General features: G+C 43.9%; 1 pseudogene; it reads left to right on the top strand.

Moving 5' to 3' along the window:
- Nucleotides 1-12,192: 12,192 nt before the first annotated feature.
- On the top strand, nucleotides 12,193-13,416 carry LOC114212534 (AP-3 complex subunit sigma-1-like; annotated as a pseudogene).
- The last annotated feature ends 593 nt before the right edge of the window (nucleotides 13,417-14,009 follow it).

Raw genomic sequence — 14,009 nt, 5'->3', positions numbered from 1 at the left:
TATTTGGCCATAAAAACCTTGGCATCCACCGATTTTTACACCAGTTTATTTCTTTGACAAGCCATCTGATGCAGTGTGAGCACAGCTAAGAGAAGTGGTGAAACATATTATCAACGGAGCTTCAAAATTTATGACTCAAGTGATGTTAAAAAGTATATTTGTATATAGTCAGGGGCCACTGTTGCTGCAGAGGATGGTGTGGATAGTGGTCCATGTGCTGTACGTGGGCCTCTGGGCATGTTTTGTTTAGCCTGTATAAGTAGTGGCCTATACATTGTCTTAAAAAATTTGAATTTGTTATCAACATCTTCAAAACCTGATGATTTCCATAAGCAGAGACAAAAGGCAAATGGCGAGCTGAGAGAAAATGTATGCAATGTATTTCACAAAGACCTCATTTCCCTAATTTATAAAGAGCTCTAAAAACACTGAAGGAAAAAAGCCACAAACTCAATGGGAAAAAGGGCTAAAGATAGGAACAGAGAGTTCAAGGAAGAAGATCTACAGATGGTCCTTAAATGTATGAAACAACACTCAACTTCACTCATAATAAGACATATGCAAATTAAAACACTGAGAAACTATTTCTCACCTAGAAGATTGGCAAATATTCAAAAGCTTGACAACTGTTCTTCCAGTAAGCAAAATTCTAAGACAGCCCCCCATGATATCTGATCTTTGGAGTTATGCCCTTGAATAGGTTATAGTATATGGCAAAGGCAGTTGGATTTTATGAATGTGATTAAGGCCCCAGTCATTTGGCTCTAAATTAACCAAAAGGGATACTATCCTGGTGGCCCTGACTTATTAGTAGGGTACCCTTCCAACAGAGGGCTGTCCTGAGGGCAGAGACCTTCTCCTACTGACCTTGAAGAAGCAAGCCACCATGAGCATTACAGCCCCAAAGAAATGAATTCTGCCAACAACCTGAACAAGCTCAGAGTCAGAGTGTTCCCCAGTGGAAACTCCAGATGAGAACGTAGCCCGACCAACACCTCATTTACAGCCGTGTAAGACCCTGAGCACGGGGCCCAGCTAAGCTGTGCTCAGACTGCTGACCCACAGAAACTATGAGATAATAAATGTGTTTGGTTTTAAGCTAGTAAGAGCATGACAGCCTGCCACACGGCAACAGAATAGTAGTAAAACACTAATAAAACAGGATACTAATAAACACTCTTTCGGTGAGCCTGGGAGGACACAAGCGCTCTCATGCACGGCTGATGTACGGGAGTTGGCTGTACGTGCTGATGCATTGCTGCTGTGTCCATATGTACCTTGACCCGAGACTAGGAACTCCAGTTCTGTGGGTTCACCCTGAAGGTGTGCCGCCATAAACCGGAAACAGCATGTGCACAGGGCTTATCACTACAGCATGATTTATAATGCCGAACTATCAGAAATGACCTAAATTGCACGTAAGTAGAAGGTGGGTTGAATAAATTATGGTTTATCTACCCAATGTTACGGTACTATGAAGCCATCCATACACAAAGAATTAGGGAGATCTCTGAAATGGAGAATTCCCACGATATGCCATTAAATGAAAAGAGTAGAATTAGAGTATATATAGCATTCTGCCTTTAGTGAAGAAAGCAATGAGAATGTATGTCTATACTTATATCTTCATAAAAAAGAAACACAGAGAGGCTCAGTCAGGAGCCAGTGGAAATGGAATATGGTTATTCAGTGGAGTGCGGCGGGGCGCCTCGCTGGCTCCGTCAGTTAAGGGTCTTCCTTGACTCAGGTCACGATCTCAGGGTCCTGGGATCAAGCCCCATGTTGGGCTCCTTGCTCAGCGGGGAGTCTGCTTCCCCCTCTGCCTGCCACTCCCTCTGCTTGTGCTCTCTCTCTGACAAATAAATAAAAATAAAATCTTAAAAAAAAAATGAGAGTGGGGAACAGGATAGGAGTGAGACTTTTGAGCATCTACTTTACTTTTGAACTATGTGAATATTTCACAAATGGAAAAAATAAAAACTATTAATGATATGGACATTGAAGTATTTAGAGGGAAACAAGCCAGTATCTGCAGTTTGTTTTAAAAATGCTTCAAAAACATAAAATGGATGGATACGGGGATGTTTAGATGAATGTGGTAAAGCAAATACAGTAAAATGCTAATGGTAGACTCTTAAGTAGTGGGTGTACACATGTTCCCTGTAAAAGTTTTTTCAGCTTACCTGTTCGAAAATTTTATAATAAAATGTTGGAAAAAATTAAGTGAAAATGAATGAACAAAAGCAAACCCTAAAGCAATCCTGTGTATTAAGTTGGTAATGGAACCACGTAGAGGAAAGAATTAATTCAAGTACATTTTGAACACAGTGCTCTGTGCACTCTGAGTGGAATGTATTTTTTTTTTTCCTTTTATTTGAGAGAGAGAGAGAGAGAACGGGCAGGGGGGAGGGGCAGAGGGAGAGAAGGAAGCAAACACCCTGCTGAGCAGGGAGCCTGATGTGGGGCTAGATCCCAGGACCCAGAGACCTGAGCTGAAGGCAGACATTTAACCCACTGACCCATACAGGCACCCTAGTGGAATGTATTCAAAGAAATCTTGAACTTTCCTTATTAGAAATTTCCATTGACTTCATGATAAGCAGGTCGGTCAGATCTCCTGAGTTACAGAAAATACCAGGCCAACAGAATTCTTCCTGAAATAGCTTGTTTAGGTTCAGTTTCAGAATGTCAATAACCTTATTCACAATAATTTACCAAATAGTCATGGCATGTAGTTCCAGGAAGAATTTTTATATTACCCACTAGGTGGCAATACTATCTAATGTAACTAAAAGCAGAACTTGAATTTGAAAGACTCATGCATCTGACAAGTTATATACTATATTGATTTTCTCACCTATTGAGCGAACTATCCTTTCATTAATATCTCTGCAAAGCAATGTTCTTCAGAATTTTAGTAACAAAGAAAAATAAATCCTCCTTCGAAATTCAGAATCACTGGACTGGCAGGGCCCCACAGAGGTCAGCTAATCCATTTGTCTACCTCCAAACAGAGTAGCCCTCCTACTCTATTATTTTTCTCTGCCCAAGAAATTAGGGTATTTCTCAAAGTGCATAAAGTCAAGTGGTTCATTCATTCATGTTTCCATGCATTCTTCAAAGAGCAAACACTTTCTGAGTAATTGCTGTATGCCAGGTAGTGTGCTCGGGATCATGGATATGACAGTACCTGCAGAGGGAGGCCTGACGCCTTCGATGAGCTTACCGTCCATTGCCCAAAATAGAGTTGGTGTGGCTCCTAGTAGCATGGCTTGCTCTGTTCTCAGCTCAAGCCAAGGAAAGGTCTTACAACCGTAAGACCCGGAGGCACCCATGGGGAAGAATAGATAAGTAAACGATTACAAGGCATAGTAAGAAATGCACAGGAGCAGGTAGAGGGCACCTGTGCACACAGGAAGGCAAGAACCCAGCCAGTCTTAAGAGCAGTCCGGGAAGACGTCTCTGATGAAGGGACATTTTAAACTGAGACCTGAAACTAGACAGGGCGGGGCCCAGTGGAATGGGGGTTTGGGGAGGTGGAATGGGGGGAGAAGGGAGGGCTCTGCAAGTTGCAAAAGTCGGAGGGGGAGGAGTGCCATCTTATTCTCAGCTGTATCTCCAACACAGTGTCTAGCACACACTCGGCTTGGATTAAACACAACCCTCTAATGCTGTCACATGGTGTGACCTTAGATCTCTGCGCTGTTTGGGTCTAGGTGTCCTCACTCTGAAGGTAACTGAGATTCCTCGGGGATGTTGTGGAGTGGGAGATGTAAGGATTTCAGGATCTAAGTCTGAGGACCTCGGATACATAAGACACAGATGGAGAAAAGACAGCAACCCAGGAGGCAGGAGAAAGCAGGCGAGCATGGCATCTTAAGAGGTGGGTACTGTGGTCACACTGCAGTGGGTAGAGGATAGAGGAGCAGGTGAACCTGTGGAACCAGCAAGCACAGAAAACTCTAGAGGAATCTGGCAGGGGAGGGAAGACAAGACAGGAAAATGCTTGAGCATGTTTACATACTGCTGGAGTGGAGCCAGGAGCCAGGGGGAGGTCGCGGGGGGCAAGGGAAAAACAGGTAAGGCTGGGAAGCCAGTGTGGCCACTGGGAGGGCGGGAGAGCAGGGGAGCTAAACCCGGGGGACTGGAAGAGGGACGCCCAGAGGTGCACTGAGCTCACACCCAGAATGGATTTTTTTTTAAGACTTTATTTTTTTTTTAGAGCAATTTTGGATTCACAGCAAAATTGAGCCAAAGGTACAGAATTTTCCCATATACCCTCTGCCCCCATCCGTGGGTCGTCTTCCCAACCCTCCGCATCCAGTGTGGGAGTGGTACGTTTGTTGTAGTTCATGAGGCCTCTCTGATACATCTTTATCACCCAAAGTCCATAGTTTGTTTACCTCGGGCTTTACTCTTGGTGGTGTACATTCTGTGGGTTTGAACCGACGTGTAATGGTGTGTGCATCATATCATACAGAATATTTTCACTGCCCTAAAATTCCTCTGTGCTCCATCTGTTCATCCCTCCCTTTCCACAACCCCTGGCAACCACTCATCCTTTTACTGTCTGCGTAGTTGGGCCTTTTCCACAGCTCATTTAGTTGGAATCAAACAATATATAACCTTTTCAGATTGGCTTCTTTCGCTTAGTAATATGCTTTTAAGTGTCCTCCATGTCTCTTCATGACTCATTTCTTCTCAGTCCTGAATAATATTCCATTGTCTGCATGTACCAGTTTCTTTAGAGTGTATCTTTTTTTAACAAATGTTATTTTCAGGAATCATGAAATGAAGCTAATAGTAAAACGACCAGAGAGTAAATGCAAAAAGTGAAAATTTTCTGTTTTGAACTTTGTACATATGTGAGTAGGAAAAAAATTTTTGATAGAAAAATTACAGTACAAAAAGGGGGGAAAGTAATACTTTGTGATACTTTTGTATTGCATGCAAAAGATACAATTTAGGGGAAAATACTAAATGCTACCACTGGGTATGTTCTTTTTTTTTTTTTTTGACAGAGAGAGATAGGGAGAGCCAGGGGGAGTGGGAGAGGGAGAAGCAGGCTTCCTGCCGAGCAGGGAGCCCGATGTGGGGCTCGCTCCCAGGACCCTGGGACCATGACCTGAGCTGAAGGCAGACGCTTAACAACTGAGCCACCCAGGTGCCCCTGACTGGATATGAGTCACTTTCCGGTTTTAAACAATTAAAAAAGAGGAAATGATGGGGTGGGTATGTGTGATGCCAGCCACATAACTGGGAGGTCTCTGAATACTTGCATGGAGAGTACAATGTTTATTAAAGGAATAATAAAAAGTGCTCATTTCAGATATTAGGAAAATCCAGCAGTAACTGCTGCAGTTGTTTGGAACCGACCAGCAAAAGACTGTTCTCAGGCAGGAGTATTTTATGTGACGCTGTTTAGAATAGCCAGCCCATGGTGAGGTTAGAAGACCAGCTACTCAGTTTGGATAGCTATGCAGTCCACCCGGGTGCAAGCTTGAGGGGTGTCATCTTAACACCACCCCGTCCCCTCCTAGGTTGGCCACATGGACATGCTTCCCGTGGCAGAAGGAAAGGCTGAAACGAGGCTCAGCAAGACGCAGGCTTGCTGCTGAGGCGAGGGTGGTAGGAGCAAGACCACCTGGGAGAGAGGGGAAACTGATGCAGGCTTGCAACTGTGGCGGACTATTCAGGCTCACATACACCGCAAGAAAGAGACACACATGGGGTACGTGGCACGGAGGCGCAGGGCCCAGACGTGGTGCAGAAGCACCCCTCAGCAGCTGACCAGTCACTCTGGGTCTCACTACTTCCAAACCCTAGATTAGCAACAGGCCTCTGAGAACTGAGTGAATAACCTGAGAGTTTTTATTTTTTAATTTTTATTTTAAGTAATCTCTACCCCCAATGTTGCATTCGAACTCATGACCCTGAGATCAAGAGTTGCACGCTCCACCAACTGAGCAGCCAGGTTCCCCAAATAACCTGAGTTTTTGAGGCTCTTCTGAGTACACCTGAGCATTTGTAGGGCCTATAAAAGAGAGCGCCTGATTGGGTGGGTCTGCCGGTATTCTCCAGCATGGGCATCCCCGCTGGGAAGAATGCCACTGTACCCTCCTCTTGGAGGGGAGTTTCTCCCTCTACCCCGGCTGCTTTGGACTCCTGCCCGGACAGCAGACTTGGCTTCTGGCAAAGAACACAAACCACAAATATTTTATGTAGAAAGCTTGTGTTTGGGACGACTTCCCTCAGAAAGGTCTATGGGCTTGCCAAGGGCCTGGAGCCCAATAGAAAGCTCTTACGCACAGTAGAAATGGTTAGAAACAGCTGCTGTGCAGGAAGAACAGAGAGGAAACACAGGATTCAGGACCCAGTAGAGGCTGAAGACTGTTTTTGCCAAAGCTTAGAGTAACTTTTTCTGTTGACTTCTGTTTAAGAGGGAGGGCAGATTATTACAGTTCTCTAAATCCAGGTTTGGGAAAGCTTTTTCTCTATGGGGACAGATACTAAATATTTTAGGTTTTCTTTATTGCATACTGTTTGTTTGTTTGTTTGTTTTTACCACCCTTAAAAAAGGAAAAAACCATTCTTAGTTCTCAGGCAAGAGAAAAACAGGTCATGGGCTGAATTTGGCCTGATGACCATGTTTCACTGACCTTTAGAGAAATCACAAGGAATCAATCTATCAGAGAGAGCAAAGTTACTTTCTACCGACCTGAGAAAGGCTATTTTCTTGCAAGAGACTTGATACATAATTTTGAAGTGGGTATGTGAAAGAATTACTTTCTTCCTACCGGAGTGAAAAAGAAAAAAGAGTTGTCATGGGGCGAGCAAGGCACATCTAAGTAGGCATATGAGAAATTAGAAGAGCTAAGGCCGTGCTACCCTCCATGGAAAGGAGAAGCCGGGGAAGTTATAGGATGTCTTCTATGTCTTAACAGATTTGCTAATACAACTTTTTTCCTTTGGGGAATGTATGGGTTAGATATGAAATAGGTTTATGGAAAATAGATTGAAAAAGAAATTCAGTGAAAAGAAGCCACATATATCCCCAACTATGTTCATGTCGGATTCGAGACCTCCGGAGTGTTTAAGAAAATTAGAAAAACAAGCTCCAGTCCCAATCGTGCATGTCTGTGAAAATGAAGAGAAGGGAGGCATCTGAAGGACCAGTACAGAGTTCTCTCAGAAGTTCAGGATTTTAAAAGGTTTGTAGAGAAGATAAAAGGGGGAGTACCTTCCTCGAAATGAATGCAATAGGAGCAAAAACCTACACAGTGGTGTGAAACCTACAACAAACAGAGTTACATCCTCCCCCTTAGAAGCTGAAGGTTTCGTGAGCAGTAACGGCCAGGTCAGGACTGGCTGCATCATTTGGGCGGGTCCAGTGTAAGATCATCACGAGAGTCCCCGTTTTAAAGAAAATTACTCCTAATTTCAAGATGGTAAGAGCAGTATAAAAACAAAGCACAGGGCCGCTCTGAGCAACTACTCGGGCACAATCACGAAGCAGGTCCTGGAGGACGACTCAGGACACCAAACCCTGCCTCAGCCCAACCATCTCTGCCCCCTTGAAGGCTCTCAAGATGTGTCAACAGTGTATATAGGAACTTCTACCAACTTCACCTTCATTTGTATGCAGGTTCCTATAACGGCCTTTTTCCGCTTTCTGGTCCGCTAGGCCCCAGGGCACAATTTAGGCTCAGGACCTAAATCTTTCTGCCAAGCAGGAACTGAGACCACTGCCTGAGGTTTTATGTAGACAGAGAAGAGAAAAATAGCAAATGTCCGACCTGCCTGGAGGGCACCACGTCACCCAGGGGGAGTAGAAGAGTACCCTGTGGTGACCTCTCCCACAAGCAGAGTATCCCAGCCACTGACCTGGGTCCGGGCAATTAGTAGCTGCTCTTCTAGGAGGACCACAGGGTGGAGGTGATAACAGGGAGCCTTTCTCCGGGCCTCCCATCCCACCGGGAGGGAAAGGGCTGGTAAAAGCATATTTGGCTTTAAAAACAGGAAGAGCAGTATTCTTTCCACTTTGATGGAATCAGCATACATGCCAAGAGATAGCAATAAGCCAGGAAAACAGCCCATGATTTTTCTTCATCTCCTTGTAAAGCAACGTTTATAGTAATCTGCCAAGTTTTAACAAAGGAATGAATTGAAGCCTAATAAGAGTGTGTAAGCATCAAATGATAATGCAGGTGTTTAAAATGAATTGAAGTATCTAGACCTATACAAAATAGGATAACGTAGGAATGGGCCCATATGCTAAGTCGTCGTGATTAGTCTTTGAGAAATCATAGGAGACATGAGGAGAAACTAAGATTGGGCAAAGAAATCTCAAATTTTGAGAAAAAAAGGGGAAAGTTTAATTCTCAAAATAGGGACTAGTAAATTTGAAATTTATATTGTTGGTAAAATTGTGAGCAATCTGCACTACATGAATGGTTCACAGAGTCGTCTCTTAGAATGACATGGGGACAGAAGCCCACCAGTGTTCTGTAAACAAGTCCCTTCAATCCTGACTCTCTCAAAAACAGGAGGTGGTGACAGAGGTGCAATTATACTGCTGAATCAATGGAATAAAACCGGTAATTCCAGCAAAACGATGAGAAAAACCTAGCATGTTGTCCTTGAGGACAAGATAAAGAAATGAGGACAGATGAATCAGCAGTTTAAACCATACAGACGGTGTTGATTAATTGAAGAATGAGAGTCAACCTGTCCAGGTGGTGTCTCCCAGACCTGCCCATCACTCACTGCCCAGCATAGTAGCTTTCTCAGCAATTTACATGTTGGTACAGGAGGTGTGCTCATCAGGTTTAAAGATTCTCCTCAAGGTAGGAGGGAGAGTTGACTCTCCAGTATAGATTCACCACCATCTCTCCAGGCTGAAATCCCAGTTCCAAACTAACAGGTTGATATTTTAACTAGAATAAATGTAAAGAGATGTTTTTAGGTTTAAAAAAAAAAAAAGATTTTTGTTGGAGTGCGTGGCTGGCTCTGTGGGTAGAGCATGCGACTCTTGATCTCTGGGTTGTGGGTTCGAGCCCCAGGTTGGGTGTAGAGATTAGTTAAAAATAAATATCTAGGGGCGCCTGGGTGGCTCAGTCAAGCATCTGTCTTTGGCTCAGGTCATGATCTCAGGGTCCTGGGATTGAGTCCCGCATCAGGCTCCTTGCTGAACGGGGAATCTGCTTGTCCCTCTCCCTCTGCCCTTGCCCACGCCCGCCCCCAGCCCCGTGCTCTTGCTCTCTCTTTCTCTCTTGCTCTGCTCTCTTTCAAATAAATAAATACAACCTTAAAAAAAAAAAAAACCCTTTAGACTAGTGTTCTATTAATGTTACCTGTTATTCAGTTCTGGACACTTTACGTATGTTTGCCTGTGGATGTGTGTGACTTTTTATTCAGTCACATATTTATTGAAAAATAACACATATTAAAATCACATATCTATTGAAAAATAATATATATATATGAAAATACAGGACTAAAAGGTACACACTGAAAAATTCTCCCTTGATTACCAGTTCTGGTAGCCAGAAGATAACCCTTGTTCAGTTTCTTGCATACCTTTCGTGTTTGTGTACGAATGGGCACAACATGCTGTACCTTTGTTTTCCCGCCCACATACCGTGTATCTCTCCATAGCAGTATCTGTAGACCTACTCCATTCTTCTTTAAGCTACATGGCACTTCATTGTGTAGATGTAGCATAGTTGATTTACCTTGTCTCGAGGTTGTACTCAGGCTTTTGTTTTTACAGACAATGCTGGCGTGGATTTCCTCAGAGCTCGGACACTGGGGTCAGACTGACTGGGGTTAAGTCCCAGGATTGCCACTGACTAACTCTGTGGCCCTGTCTTAGCTTTACGGAACTGTAATCTCCTTAAGTGTAAAACGGCAGTAGTAATCGTGCCAAACTCATAGGGTTCTTGTGAGGATGAAGTGTAAAATGCCTTGCTTGGTTCCTCATAGACAGTAAACTCTCGACAAATACAAAATAAACCTATTTTTTTAATTTTCCGACTTGATTTACATTTGAGATTTCCTGTAAGGTGAGTTCTTGGAAGTCAAACTGCTAGATCCAAAGGTGTTCATTTAAAACTGGTAGATGGGGCACCTGGGTGACTCAGTCGTTAAGCATCTGCCTTTGGCTCAGGTCATGATCCCAGGGTCCTGGGATCGAGCCCCACATTGGGCTCTCCCCTGAGGGGGAGCCCGCTTCTCAGTCTCCCACTTGCCCTTCTTGTGTGCTCTCTCTCTGTCAAATAAATGAATAGAATCTTCAAAAATAAATAAAACTGGTAGATAGTGTGAACTTGTCTCCCTGTTGGATCATCTGCTTGCCCCCCCAGATAGATACACACTACCTCTCTCCACTCTCCTCTGTACCTTCAGAGGCCGACCTCTATAAAACTGTATCAACAGTGTCTTCACCCACCGACTTCCAGTCAGGTTCCCCATGGGAAATGCAGGTGCAGGCTGGGAGGGTGGGAGGAAGGAGCCCCAGGCTTGCTCCCCTAGCCCTCCCGCCATGATTCAGTCAGAGCCCCCTCCCCTGGCTCTGCGAGCGCCTGTGCGAACCACTTCCTGCAGCTGTTCCACTTTGGTGCTTCACTGACCCTTGTAGGTGCGCTCAGCTCTGAGCACATCTATGAGTAATCCTTCAGTTACCCTTTTAACATGCCATCTGGCTGGTACGCTAACCAGTTTACATGCCCGCTAATAAGCAGTGACAATACTTGTCTTACCATACTTTTGGCAATATTGTCAAGTCAAATTTTTTTTTGAGATTTTACCTAAAACTTTCCCTTGTTTATTTTTTTCTAAGCACCAGTGCTGTTATTTATCTTTTATCACAACACTTCCTGTTTCTTTTTTTTTTTAAAGATTATGTATAAAGATTTATTTCTTTATTTGACACAGAGAGAGAGAGCACATGCAAGCGGGAGGGGCAGGGAGAGGGAGAGAGAATCCCAAACCGACTCCATGCTGAGCATGGAGCCTGATGCGGGCTCAATCCTACAACCCTGAAATCATGACATGAGCTGAAACCAAGAGTCGGACACTCAACCGACTGTGCCACCCGGGCGCCCTTAAAGATTAGATTTCTTTAAGTAATCTCTACAGCCAACATGGGGCTCGAATTTATAACCCTGAGATCAAGAGTCACGTACTCTACAGACTGAGCCAGCCAGGTGCCCATGAACTTCAGTTTCCTAAAGGCCTGAGCATACAGACTGCTATAACAATACCATGGACTGGGTGGCTTATACAAGATAGAAATTTATTTCTCATGGACTTGGAGGGTGGGAACCCCGAGATGAAGGTGCAGGCAGATCTGGTGTCTGGTGAGAACCTGCTTCCTAATTTGTGTGCATCCTCACGTGTTGGAAGGGGCAAGGGGGTTCTCTGGGCCCCTGGTGGTGGTGGTGGTGGTGGTGGTGGTTGTAAATTAAGCTGGGGCGCCTGGCTGACTCAGAAGAGCGTGTGACTCTTGATCTTGGCATCATTAGTTTGGGCCCTGTGTTGGGTGTGGAGATTATTACAAATAAATACTTTACCAAAAAAAATGTATTCAGGGGCTTGGTCAGTTAGGCATCTGCCTTCGGCTCAGGTCATGATCTCTGGGTCCTGGGATCAAGTCCCATGGCGGGCTCCTTGCTCAACAGGGAGTCTGCTTCTGCCTCTGCCTCTGCCCCTCTCTCTGCTTGTGTTCTCAGGCTCACTCTTTCTCTCAAAATAAAATCTTAAAAGTATTCATATATCAAGAAAAAAAAGTAAGTTCTATACCCAACATGGGGCTCAAACATGACCCCAAGATCAAGAGTCACATACTGCACCAACTGAGCCAGCCAGGTGCCCCTCTGGGGTCTTTTATAAAAGAAAAAGCGCACGAATCACATTCATGGGGACTGCACCCTCATGACCCTCCCAAAAGCCACACCTCCAAATACCAGCACTTTGGGGATTAGGTTTCAATACATGAATTTTGGGGGATGCAAACATTCAGCCCATAGCAAATACAGATATTTATTTCTTCAGTATCATGTTAGTCCAATCTTTAGAGGGCCAATTAAGAATATAAGAAAATTCAAACAAAATTTATATTAAGAATTATTGGAAACTTAATACTTCAAAATATTTGCTATTAAGGAATCACTATAAATTTTGTTAGGTGTGATGATGACGCTGTTGGCATATTTAGAAAAAAGAAAAAGCCCTTATCTTTAGGAAGTATTCCTATATTATAAGTGAGATGATATGATGTCTATCTAGATTTACTTTAAAATGCTCCAGAAGAAGAAAAAACAGTGTGGGGAACACATGGAACAAGCCTGGGAAATGTTGGTAATTGCTGAAAGTGGATGAGGGGTAGGCGATGTTTTATGATACCCATTCTTTCCCCTTCTACACCCATTCATTCTCTCTGCTGTCCTGTTTCTTTGAAAATTTCCAAAATAAGTAAACGAACAAAACCAATGGCAACCACAAACAAGCAGACAACTAAAAAATTCAAGTAGGGAGAGGATGGGTAGCAAGATGCGCCGGCAGGGGAGGTGGGTTCTCTCCTGCCCCAGCCTGGCCCTCAGCATCCGCCAGGTCAGCCCTTCCCCACCCAGTGATGATCAGGGTGACCCTCATTTTCAACAATCATGGAAAGTAGCGGCTCTCCACATACTACCTGCCCGACTGTGAAGACCCACAGCAGCAAACCATCAGGGAGCCTTTCCATTTGGTACCCAAGAAAGATGAAAATGTTTTTAATCCTAGAAGGAGGGTCATTAATTGGAGGATCTGACAACAAATGGACTCATGGACATTATCCACAGCATTATATTTTGTCTTGCACGTGGATTCTTTAGAGAGTGAAGTTGGTATTTTAGATCTAATCCAGGTATTCTTAGAAACATTTGACAAGTATTTTTGACAATGTCTGAACTGGATTTAATTCTCCCTGTAGACAAGGTTGACAGTATTTTGCAGAAATGGTGCTGGGGGAACGATATTGGAGACCGACATGAGTGAGATTGTTACATGCACTGTAACATGCACAAAATACCCTGAAGAAATCTGAGGCTGACATTGCAGGAGCACCAGCCCTTGCTGGATCAGCTGTAAAGACTATGAATCTGGGGGTGTCTGGGTGGCTCAGTCAGTTAAGCATCTGCCTTCAGCTCAGGTCATGATCCCAGGGTCCTGGGATCAAGCCCCGCATCAGGGACCCTGCTCAGCGGGGAATCTGCTTCTCCCTCTCCCTCTGTCCCTCCCCCTGCTTGTGCTCTCTGTCTGTCAAATAAATAAGTAAAATCTTTAAAAAAATACATGAATCGTCCTGCAATCCCAAGAAATATTAACATTTATGATGTAAGTATAAAAGTGCCAAGCCTGCCTTTTCTTAGATAAAAAATTAGAAAGGCTAAAAAAAAAAAAAAATTAGACTATTCCTAGGTAAAATCCAGACGGAAAGGATATTTAAGGTTACATGCATTGTTCACCAAAAATAGGGGAGAGTGTTAATTTTTGCTCTTGGATTTAAGTCAAGGTACGATATAGAAGTTGTGTAACATTGAGTAGTTCTGTAAATCTGCATTCTCATGCCCACCGAACGCCTGCCTCTCAGTAATGGCTACTACAGTAGTTCAGAAAGTGTTATAGACATTTCTTTAATAATGTGTTTCGAATGGATTAAAGTGTAGCATTCTTGGGGCACCTGGTGGCTCAGTGGTTAAGGATCTGCCTTCGGCTCAGGTCATGATCCCGGGGTCCTGGGATTGAGCCCCGCATCAGGCTCCCTGCTCAGCAGGGAGTCTGCTTCTCCCTCTCCCATTCCCCCTGCTTGTGTTCCCTCTCTCGCTGTGTCTCTCTCTGTCAAATAAATAAATAAAATTTTTTAAAAAAGTGTAGCATTCTTTAATTCTTTCTGCTATTTGTCACAGTTGTTACTTAAAGAACCAAGTATGTATTGCATGAAAACATTATGACCTTTTTCTCTTGCC

Source organism: Eumetopias jubatus, unplaced genomic scaffold, assembly GCF_037043125.1.
Source record: "Eumetopias jubatus isolate StellerSeaLion01/CBP00866 unplaced genomic scaffold, mEumJub1_p1.0 scaffold_6, whole genome shotgun sequence".
In the NCBI taxonomy this organism is placed as follows: Eukaryota; Metazoa; Chordata; class Mammalia; order Carnivora; family Otariidae; genus Eumetopias; species Eumetopias jubatus.
The sequence above is the reverse complement of the archived record's forward strand: the minus strand, read 5'-3'. Positions and strand labels throughout refer to the sequence as shown.